This window comes from Podarcis muralis, chromosome 13 (assembly GCF_964188315.1).
Source record: "Podarcis muralis chromosome 13, rPodMur119.hap1.1, whole genome shotgun sequence".
NCBI classification, from domain to species: domain Eukaryota; kingdom Metazoa; phylum Chordata; class Lepidosauria; order Squamata; family Lacertidae; genus Podarcis; species Podarcis muralis.
Window position 1 is genome coordinate 6976870 of NC_135667.1, and position 6788 is coordinate 6983657.

Genomic DNA, 6788 nt, shown 5'->3' on the forward strand with positions numbered 1-6788 from the left:
TACACAGGAAAGAGAACGCATCACCTGTTGCATTTCCTCCTGCTGCACACAAGATCCAGGCTCAGACGTCCAGCCAGGGTGGCGGGAGATGGTATCCCGCTCTGTAACCACTGGGCAATGCTACCTCCCAAGGTCAGTGTGACTTATCTGGCTTCAATGAGAGAGATGGTGAGCTGGATATTACAGACACCAAACTCCCCTGTATTAGTGCCAACATTTTCCAGGCAAGAAAAGGTGTGAGAACCTTCCTGGGACTTCCTCCCTTTGTGTGTGAGTTGCAGCTACACAGTGATGGGGTGGTGGCCCTCTGCACATGCTCAAAGAGGCCTTGCCTGTGTTGGTTACTGTACATATTCTCAGATGGAATTTTGACTTCTGGGATTGAGATTTTGGAAGGTGGAATCGGAGGCTGCTTGGGCCCAGGGAAAAGGAGAGCTCACTATCCCCCAGTGCCCCATAATTCACATCCATAGCATTCCCGTTCTTGGGATTCCCACTCTGTTTACTTTGCCATGGTTACCCAGCGTATTATCGCAGGTATTTTCCTGCCCGTCTAAACCGCGGAGTGAGATGCAAATCTCCTGCAGTAGCCATGGAAAGCCGGCTGGGATTTCCTTCCGAAACAAAGTGACACGGGTGTCCCTGGGAGGCAGGAGAAAAACCTCTGGCAAGTGGGGGGGGGGTGAAGGGGGCTCTGCCCCACCTGCCCCACCCAGGAAGGCCTCCATCACACATCAGAGCGAAGGGAATCCTGGAGAAAGAAAACAGCGACCATAAGGACAAAAGAAGACTCTGTCTCTCTGCATGTCTTTTCTGCTATTTGTATTTTTATAAATGTCTGTCACTCTGACCACATTGCCTGCCAGTCTGCCAGAATCAGATCCAGGGGGTGGGTTTGGGACACAGCAGGAGAGTTCGGGGAAGCCTGGAAGATCAGGAATGGGAGTTCTCTGCCAGAACCAGGTGGAGTGTGGACTCTGGACCGAGCAGGTGGACGGAGGGGGGGGCAGCTGGGCTCCTGAGCTCACCATCTAGATATTTCTGGATTCTGTGGGATCTCACTGGTGTGGTTGGGGGGGGATGCCTGCCCATGATTTGTGACTTGTATCAATATATTGAATATATTTTTGAGCTCTTGGGTGTAAAATGCAGTCAAAACAAAATTTAAAAATTCCTTCCAGTAGCACCTTAAAAGGTAAAGGTAAAGGGACCCCTGACCATTAGGTCCAGTTGTGGACAACTCTGGGGTTGCAGTGCTCATCTCGCTTTATTGGCCGAGGGAGCCAGCATACAGCTTCCGGGTCCTGTGGCCAGCATGACTAAGCCGCTTCTGGCGAACCAGAGCAGCGCACGGAAACGCCGTTTACCTTCCCGCCGGAGCGGTATCTATTTATCTACTTGCACTTTGAGGTGCTTTCGAACTGCTAGGTTGGCAGGAGCAGGGACCGAGCAACAGGAGCTCACCCTGTCGCGGGGATTTGAACCACCGACCTTCTGATCAGCAAGTCCTAGGCTCTGTGGTTTAACCCACAGCGCCACCCGCGTCCCAAGTAGTACCTTAGAGACCAACTAAGTTTGATATTTGTATGAGCTTTCGTATGCATGCACACTGAAACAGAAGTCACCAGACCCTTATATATAGTGAGAAGTTGGGGAGGGGTATTACTCAGAAGGGTGGTGGGAATGGGTGATTGGCTGATAGGTGTGGTAAACCTGTTGACGACTGTTAAGGACTGCAATTGGTCTTACAGGAAAAAGCAAAGGGTGAAATGGCTAAAAATAGCTTATCATGTATAATGAGATAAGAATCCAATTTCTCTATTCTAATCACCCATTCCTACCACCCTTCTGAGTAATACCTCTCCCCACCTTCTCACTACAAATAAGGGTCTGGTGACTTCTCTTTCAGTGTATCTGAAGAAGTGTTCATGCACACGAAAGCTCATACCAAGAACTAACTTAGTTGGGCTCTAAGGTGCTATTGGAAGGAATTTTTAAATTTTCTTTTGACTACGACAGACCAACACGGCTACCTACCTGTAACTAAAAATGCAGTTTATGAACAAACAAACAAACAAACAAACAACACTTATAATCATCTTTGGTACCTTTGAGGCAACCCACTGCCATTATTATTCCATTATTATTTATTAAATTTATATCCTGCTCTTCCTTTCAAAGGAGTCCAGAGCGGCCGACACACAAAGCGATTACAACATCTAAAAGTGATTCCAAGACAGATGCAGACTTGGGAAAGGTTGGTAATAAAAAGGATGGTTGGGAGCTCAAATCTAAACCAGATAAGCATAGAGGCCACGTTGAGCAAGAGCACGGGTCTCAGGATAGCCAAAAATGCCCGGCTGCCCTTGAGAGTGAGTGATCATAGTGTGTTTATCTCACAGGCATTGTAGCTCTGTAGAGAAATGTCCCCAGACTGGATCTCATGCAAATCTCGTCTCTTTTGAACTCACTGTTTACAATTCTGGCCCCCACCCCCTCCCGTCGGTGTGCCTGCGCTCACGTGTTTGCATGTGCCAGTCAAGGATAACAGTTCACATTGTGGGCTTCAGTCTGTGAAACAGGGCCGGCCCTGCCGTTTGGCAAGAGGGTCGGGTGGGGAACGGGCCGTAGCTCAGGGGCGCGGCATCTGCTCTGCGGGCAGAAGGTCCCAGGTTCAGTCCCTGGGATCTCAAGGCAGGGGCCTGGATCCTTGGAAAGCGTAGGCAATACTGAGCTAAATGGATGAATAGTTGACTCACAAGAAGGCTCCTGTGTATGGAGTGAATGGGCTGCCTCAGGCGGCAGATTCTGAGGAGTGCTGGATAGTGGTGTGGGCCACATGGCCTGGCCTGGCCTGGCCTGCCTTCCCTAGGCTAGCCTCCTGCTGACCACAGATATTTGTGCAGTGGTACCTCGGGTTACAGACGCTTCAGGTTACAGACTCCGCTAACCCAGAAATAGTGCTTCAGGTTAAGAACTTTGCTTCAGGATGAGAACAGAAATTGTGCTCCGGCGGCACGGCAGCAGCAGGAGGCCCCATTAGCTAAAGTGGTTCTTCAGGTTAAGAACAGTTTCAGCTTAAGAACGGACCTCCGGAACTTAACCCGAGGTACCACTGTACTTGGAATGTGGAAATCTCGGCCCATTGCTTCAGGCAGCAGAAAGTCTGCATGTGCAACTGTAGATTTATTATTTTGTGTTTTTATCTTGTACTTTTATGTTGCAAACTAGATGAAGGGCAGTATACGAATTTAAATAGATAAATACATTTAAAGTACACAAAGAGAGAGAGAGAGAGAGAGAATGAATCCTGCAGTTTGTTAGTGGAACTGTGAACTGTGAGGCAGCGGTGGTGTAGTGGTTAGAGTGCTGGACTAAGACTTGGGAGACTAGGGTTCAAATCCCCACGGCCATGAAGCTCACTAGGTAACTTCCTCTCAGCCTGACCTACCTCACAGGGGTGTTGTGGAGATTAAAACGAGGAGAGGAAGAACCATATAAGTTGCCATGAATTCCTTAGAGGAAAAAGATGGGATATAAATGCGGTTGTTTTCATCTGTCTTTCTTGGGAAATAATGGAAGAATGCGCCTTTGGGGGAAATGTCAAACCGTTGGAGAGTTATGAGAGAGACTTTGTTTTATATTTAAAAAGTATTTATACTTTTCAGGTTTATACATTTATACATTTTTTACAATTTTCAATCATTTTAACATTTCAAAACTTGACTTCCTTCCCCCTCATTCTGTGCTTCCTTAAAATTTATTTTTAATATCTTCTGCATATCCAAATTAACTTAATTAATTTGTTCATTTATTCATCTGCTTTAAATATATACTCTGATCAAACTGAAGGTTAATACAATAGTCTTGCCAATATTTTTATCTGTTTACAATTTACCTGTAAATATTCAATAAACCATTTCCATTCTTTTATAAAAAGTTTGTAATCTTGATTTCTTATTCTTCCGGTAAATTTTGCCATTTCTGCATATTCATAAGTTTTTGTATCCATTCTCACTGGCGAAGGGGCAGGGGGAGTGCATGCAGCTTCGCCACTTTCCATTCTTCTTTTGCTGGGACTTTTGCTTCTTTCCATTTTTGGGCGAGTAGCATTCTTGCCGCTGTAGTCGCGTACATGAATAAGTTTCTATACAGTTCCGGTAGTTCTGTCCCTATAATTCCCAAAAGAAAAGCTTCTGGGTTTTTTGTTTTGTTTTATTTTTTGTTTTACAAACATTATTTTAAACATCCTTTTCAATTCATTATACAGTGGTACCTCGGTTTAAGAACAGTCCAGTTTAAGAATGATTCGGTTTACAAACTCTGCAAAACCGGAAATAGTGTCCCTGTTTGAGAACTTTACCTTGATGTAGGAACGGAATCCGAACAGTGGAAGGGCACCGGCGTCGGGAGGCCTCATTAGGGAAAGTGTGCCTCGATTTAAGAACAGTTTTGGTTTAAGAACGGAGTTCCGGAACGGATTAAGTTCGTAAACCGAGGTACCACTGTATATCATTTCCCAGTAAGCTTTAACCTTACTACAAGATGATAAAAAGAACCTTCTTTCTCTTTACATTTCCAACACTTATTTGATTTTGATTTATACATTTTTGCCAATTTGCTCGGTGTTAGATACCATCAATTTATCATTTTCATATAATTTTCTCTTAGACCATAAGATGCTGTAAATTTTATATCCCTATTCCACCATCGTTCCCATGCTTCCATGTCTATATTATGCCAAATATCTATTGCCAATGTATCACTGAGGATTTTACTTGCTCATCTTTTGTCTCCCATTCCAATCATATTTTATACATTTCAGACAGCACTTTTACATTACCTTCCAACAGTTCTCTCTCCAGTTGTGATATAATAATAAGCTGCAGGTCTGTGATGCTTCAGTTCCCAGGATGTGTGTGTGTGTTAAAAATGTATGGTGCATGCAGCCATTTTGTGCAAAGGACCAGAATTATACAAAAGCCTTCCACACCAGCTTTTAAATCTTTCTTCAGTATCACTGGGTAGCAGACAGGGAACTGTAGCACGATGAGGGGTGAACTACAGTTCCCATGAATCTTTCGGAGGGAGGGGGTGTGCTTTAACGGCATAGTGCGTAAACAGCCGAGGCTTTGGGTCAGCTTCTGCCAAATGGGCTGCTGTAGTCCTCAAGATTCCATAGGATTCTTTCTTTTCTGTTCCCATCCTTCTGGGGGGAAATGTAGCTCTACGAGGGGCAAACTACAGTTCCCAGGATGCTTTGGGCAGATGTGTTTGCTTTAATAATAATAATAATTTATTATTTGTACCCTGCCCATCTGGCTGGGTTTCCCCAGCCACTCTGGGCGGCTTCCACAAAGACCAAAAATGCACTAATATGTCATACATTAAAAACTTCCCTGAACAAGGCTGCCTTAAGATGTCTTCTGAATGTCAGGTAGTTGTTTATCTCTTTGATGTCTGATGGGAGGGCGTTCCACAGGGCGGGTGCCACTACCGAGAAGACCCTCTGCCTGGTTCCCTGCAGCTTTGCTTCTCGCAATGAGGGAACCGCCAGAAGGTCTTTGGCGCTGGACCTCAGTGTCCGGGCTGAACGATGGGGGTGGAGACGCTCCTTTGGATATACTGGGCCGAGGCTGTTTAGGGCAGTGTTTCCCAACCACTGTTCCGCGGCACACTAGTGTGCCGCGAGATGTTGCCTGGTGTGCCGCGGGGAAAATTAAAAAATTGAAAGATTATTTTTTTTTAAAGTCAAATTTTCGATTGGGGCGCCGTCACTAGATGACCCCTGGGGTTCCCTCCCTCCCTCCCGCTCTGCGCCTCCCTCCTCCTCCTCCTCCTCCTCCGGGGAGGCCCTTCCTGGCTCTCGGCCAAGGCTTGGCGGCTGCCACTCACTCACTCGCTCGCCCACCCGTCCCTCCATCCCTGCACCCGGCCTCTCCCCCTCCGTCCCCGGCGCGGGGGCTGCCGGGATCCGTAGTCCCCTCGCCCTTGGGCTCCGCGCCCGCGCGGGGTGCGCGAACTACGTTTCCCAGCGTGGCCTGGTGGGCCGGGCGTTTTGTTTGAAGCGCTCTTCTCCCGGCCATGGAATGAGCGTGGCGGCGGCGTCCGGGCGGGCAGGGGCTCTTCCGCGCAGACCCCGCGCAGCCTGCCTGCGCCCCCGCGGAGATCGGGCGGCAGGATGGAGGACGGGGATCCCCGCGGAGGCGGAGCGGCGGAGGCTGCCCCCCAGGTAGGGCTGCGTCGGGGGGGGTTATTTTTGCAATGCTGCATCCGCGCCGGAGGGGACGCATCGGACCGCAGGGAGACCCCTTGGCGGGCGTGCAAGGCAATGCATGCGTGCAGGCGTTGCATGGAGTGCAGTGCAATGCAATGGCAACGCGGCACCCTGCATGCATGCATGCAACTTCCACCGGCGCTCCGGACTTGGCAGGTGAGGGGGGTCCCCAGTGGGCAGCAGAGAGAGCCGGGAGGGCGAAGGGGAGCCGGGGGGGAGCAGCGCTGCTCCCCGAGCCGAGCCCGGGGGGAAACTTTGGCGTCGTTGCGCCGGGTGTTGGAAGCGGAGGCTGGCGGGGGCCCCTCACCTGCAAAACCTGGTCGCCTCTCATATATTTCGTGCATTGCATTCATCACCCGCTTTCTCCTCCAAGGAGCTCCCGGGGGCGCGCGTGGTTCTCCCCGTGTTATCCTCGCAACAACAGCCCTGCGAGGTGGGTCAGGCGAGTGGCCCAAGGGAGCACCCAGGGATTGTCCTGGCCAGGTGGGGTGATTTGAACCCTGCTCTCTGC